This window comes from Mytilus californianus, unplaced genomic scaffold, assembly GCF_021869535.1.
Source record: "Mytilus californianus isolate M0D057914Y unplaced genomic scaffold, xbMytCali1.0.p SCAF_34, whole genome shotgun sequence".
Lineage (NCBI taxonomy): Eukaryota > Metazoa > Mollusca > Bivalvia > Mytilida > Mytilidae > Mytilus > Mytilus californianus.
In genome coordinates, this window is record NW_026262684.1 from 909,304 (window position 1) to 914,926 (window position 5,623).

Sequence of the window (5,623 nt, forward strand, 5' to 3'; positions counted from 1 at the left end):
TGTACTATCATAACATCTCATTTTTCAGATACATCTATACAAATTGCGTTACACATTAATGTTAGAATAAACTTTAAAGAAAATTTAATTTAAATTCTCTCACATGTACGCCCTCGAATAAGAAAACATATAATTAAAAGAAATGAACAATTTGCCAGATATCTATCACTAACATGTCAAAATAACATGTTTTGTTGTTAAGACCCTTATTGTATTAATGCTCTAAAATATTTTTCGTATTTGTCTACCCAAAACGGATTAACTATATCATGAAAATCTAAACATTTTCATATCCATGTACGATTAATACTAACATGGATGTGCATTTTTTTTAATAGAAGTTGCAAGAAAATCAATAGATGTATGTTACCAAATTCATGTGGTAGCGTGATGGTCTTTAGAATTTTAGAATAGGGATGATGGGATTGATACACTTCGGATCAAACCAAAGATTTGAAAATCCACGTTTGCTGCATTTCCGGTAATCATCTGCAATTTAGGAATAAATGCAAAAGACTAATCGGCTCGGAATCTGAAAAATGTGTCCGTGTATAGTTGCATATCTCCCTGCAATCTGTTAAATTTACCTTTGGAACTAGCACGATTGGAAATCCGGCACAAGGTGTCGGTGAAGTACAAAAAGGGGTTTTAGATTCATATAACACATGTAATGTTCTAGTCCTGATTTGAATATATGATACTTGCCACTGGACGGTTAAACACCTATCCATTCATCTAGTCATTCATATTACCTTGACAATTTAAAAATAAGTCAGCAAATGAACTGCTTATTCGTGTTGAAGGTTTGCTGTATCATCACTTAAATTTTCTTTAATAGTGTGAATTTTGTGGATCTATGATTACGATTGATGGTTGCTTGCTAAATATCAAATAGAAAATTGTGTTTGCATGCTTTTGTCGAGAATACATGGCCATCTCAAGCTGATTTGGTAATTTTAATTGCTGTTACACCACTGTCTCAATGTAGGGGAGGGTTAAGTGCTTGTTCCTAAGCCCCCCCCCCCCCCACCCCCCCCCCCCCCCCACTTCCGACATCATGTATGTGCCTGATTTAAGTCATTAACCTGTTATCCAGTGGTTGTCGTTGGTTGCAGTCTGTTAGGTTTGTTTTTCGTTAATTGTTTTAGCATAAATCATACTGTTGTTTGTTATTTTCCTCGATTTAATTGTTTCACATTTTGCCATTCCTGCTCCATTTAGACCTTACTATATTGTATGGCCTATGGATTTTGTTCATTACTGAATGCCGTGCAGTGACCTATAGATGATTTAATACATCCATATCATTTGGACTCTGGTGGATAGTTGTCTCTTCGGCAATCATACCATATCTCAGTAATTTTATCGATGTTCAGACAGCAAAATCATGATAGAAATGATTGTCTGCAAGAGAACATATATTCTGCATGCAAAAGTCATGCTTTGCTTTAGTTACAACATAGGTTTACAACAAACTACCGAATTTCTATTTTACATAAAATCTTCAATATCTTACCATAATAATAGCGTTCAAGGAAAATATTCTTCATTTGAATTTTTATAAACATGATTTTCATTGGTGGTTATTTTTATTTACCAATAAATAAATATAAATGACCTCCTGAACGATCTGAATATTCATAGATTTATGGCTACAAATAGACATAGATATATGTCAGTAATTTGTATTTAAGTCTCAATTAAGAGTAATTTTATTATAAACTCAAACGTAATTGTTCTCTTTTCGAATATGTGTATTTGAGTGAATATAATTATTATTTTAAGATTTATTTTGATAACGATATATCTATAACTAGATTATTCCGGTTAACCCCTGTTTATATATATATAAACATGCACGATATACATATAAAGATTGTATTTCGAGAATCTATTTCAAGTTGAATTAAATCAAAAGAAAAAAGAATCAGAAAGTAAAAAGTACTGAAATGAACGTGCGAAAGATCTTACCGTATTTTCTAATTTCTTTTGATATCAAGAGTAGGCTTAATTGAGATTCAGGTCGTCCGTTTATAGCTCCACTATAACTTTCCTTTTTTCGGGCCTTTTTTTGTTTTTGTTTAATCCGAGTCATATTTATTTTTGTATTGTTCAAGTACATCACGTTTATTTTAATATTCCTTAATATAATGTATACGTTTTCAAATAGTTTTAACACAGCTATCATACTTTTTATCAATCATAAATTTAACATTTAGTCATCCTCTTTAGTCAAGCAAGCACCAGCCAATCAATCGTTTACAGAACAGAAATTTGATAGAAATCATACTAATTTGTTTATCATGTTTACTGAGGCTGATTTAACACAAATTGTGCTTGTATACTATGCATTTCGTTATCACAAATTACTTAAAACCTTTACTGAATGCTTCCATAGATACACAGATTTGGTTTGCAAGTTTGGCTGTACCTGTAGAAAACTTTATTTCAAACGGAATAGCACATCCTAAATAATTTTACGGTGATGTAGTTAACCATAGATGTATAAACCCATATATGTATATGGGTTTATACATCTATGAGTTAACCGAGCCCGGAAATTTATATACGACCTGGGTAAACTTATCAATCCTTTAAATAAACTTTATTCTAAAAGGTTACCTATTCAACACTGTAATAAAATTTTTGAATATTGTTTTTATTGGTATAAATATTGATGTTCTTATCAGTAAATTAAAGCCATACTAAATATTACACATATGTACCTTCACGGTACAACAATCTGTCGATACCTATATTTTGGCATTGCACAAAGTCATGTTTTTCTCTGACTTTTAATGCCGCCTTTACACTAAATCCATTGGATGTTGGATGCGTACTGATTGATATTTTAGTCTTAGATACATGATTTTTTTATTAGTTGTTATTGGTTTTGAACTATAGCTGTCAGTAACTGCGAGTACTCTCAGATCTGTAATTAGTGTCTTTTTGTTGTTAAAGATAAGGGTTGGATATATCGAAGAAGGCATGATTGCTTTCTCGTCTGGTAAAACAGTCTGCTCACTCTGAAATGATTCTTTAAATTGAGGTGGATTGGCTTCTTTTCTGCTAATATACTCTTCAGTCACACCTCCACCAATCATGTTCTTGTTTTCAAATATATTAAGTTTTAGTCTGTCGTCTTCCGGTGTATTCTGTTTCAGATCAATGAATAGACTCCCATATGGTCGCTGTGTCCCCTCTTTGTACTTATTCATGAATTTCTTTGGATTATTAGGATACATCTGTCTAGCAAATATGGCTGGCCTAACTTGATCACGTGGGTTTTTTAATAGGAGTACATATTGGCTATTGATGCTCATGGTTCGACTTTCCTTTCCCTTCGAGAACGCATTCTGCATTATACAAGCTACACTTAGGTTTCGGTGATGACTTCCCTCGACAAATAATTCGCACACATCCTTACTATTAGTGGCGTCTCTCATTAAATCGTCTAGAATGATTAAACTTGGATATCTTGAGTCTATGAATGAATCATCATTCAAATTTTCAGGTAAACCTTGAACAAACAAAATGTTTTTAATGGTCTGTTGCATTTCACTAAATAATGGCTGCCATCGTTTATAACACCATATTATCCTCTCTGGTGATGGTGTTATCATAGTCCGTGCTCTCTCCAATAATGTTTTCATCCAAAACGTCTTACCTGAACCAGTAGGTCCAGCCAACATCAGAGTGAAGGGATGATGTAGTATGACATTATGTGGCGGCTGTGGGCTATTCCCTTTCTGCGGAGGTGGAGGTGGAGGCGGTGGAGGCGGCGGCGGCATGCTATCTTCCTTTTGCGGAGGAGGCGGAGGCGACGGAATCGACTGTGGATATACACCATTACTCTGTAGATATGATTGACTAATTCCATGTTTATTTCTATGATGTTGCAACATATTATCTTTTCTTGAAAATCCTATCTTACACACGGGACAAGTAGTAGACATCTTATAGAGCTCTCTAAACACGTCCACTTCCTTCCAATGACAGACGTAGAGTGATTAAAATATTGATTTGCATCCTTATTATATTCTCCAATGTCCATAGGCCAACTTTGTATCCCATCATTTAGTAAGTATCTTTTATCATCATAAGGGGATAAGCCCAGTTTGTTGATAAATATATTATATAACGTGTGGTCATATGAACGGATCTGTGTCATAGTAGACATGTGGATTTCTTTATTGAAAAAATATTGTTTATAATGTTCGTGTCTTGTGTCATGTTTGATCACACTCTTCTTTATACCCTTCGCCGTCGTCTTCTCGCATAGGTTTTTATTCTCTTCATATATCAATGAGTACATCTTTGACTTGAGACCAACAGATTCCTGTATGGGAATACCATGTGTTTCGTCTTTCATCTTCCCTAACACCTTTTCATTTAATGTGCTGTGACGCCGATGTTCAGGGTTATATTCTGACGTATCAAACAAGTGTTTGTCCTCCATCATATCTTGATATATATCATCAGTGTTGATGTTGTAGCATAGCGAGTCGGTATCCATAAACAAGAGTGTTGCTCTAGACCCATATTTATCCTTCATATAATTATAATGAAAATCGTACATAAGTGTCTTTGACAAATCGAGTATAGTGAATCCCACGTAGATGGGTCTGTTTAAGTATAATCGTTGCTTCAACATGTGAACAGCCATCAAGTCATCGTTGAATATTTTGAAGGCATGAAATGTTGGTTTGCTGATTAATTTTTTGGCTTTTTATTGGTCATTTAAAAGCTTTATATCTGTTCTCTTTCTTAAATTTTCCATTGTATTTCCAAAGACTGCATTATTCATGAGTTTAAAAAAATCCTTTTCGAACTCGTTTATTGCAAGCTTTCTCTTCTCTGTGTTGAAATCAATATAGGTCTTTAACCAGGGTCGTTGTTCAAATGCCATGACCTTATGATTCTTTGTTAGTGTCATTCCAAGTGATAAATAGAGTTTTAAATTTCTGTAATGTACCACGTAGTTTTCCTTTGGATATAAATTTGGTATCAGTTTTTCTGTCGATGTACCTTTTAAGCTTAAATGGTCCAATAGCGTTTTCGCATAGGGTGATAACATATCATCTGTAACATGTAATTTTTCGGGTGCGAGTGGATATTCGTTGTGGTGGTCGTGTAGCTCCCTTGGATATTCTAAGTCAACTTCTAATATATAACCATTGTTACTGTCATCTGCAATGTCACTTATGTTTAGGTTCTCAATTTCACAATCGTTAAGCCATCTGAAACCTTCAACTGGAAGTGCTTGCGACATAGCCCATCCGTATAAGTTGTTGGCATCTAGGTACATCACGTGATTATTGGGTTGTTTTGGATCGTATTCTGGTACATGTTTATTGTTAGCTTTGGCATGGCGATGGGATATCATTGACATTCCCCCTCTTAAACCTTTTTCTATAAACAAATGCATGTCTACGTCTGTGAGTAGTTCCAATTTGACACTTGTCATTTTCAATGCAGCCTTCCAGGCTAAACCGGGTGACGTATAAAAATGTGCAGCATCCAGTCCATAGTAGTTGAGGCAAATCTCTCTGAAATTTTCAAAGACGTCAGCTAATGCAAGGACATCTGATAGTACGTATAAGTCATGGTACTGTCCTAGATT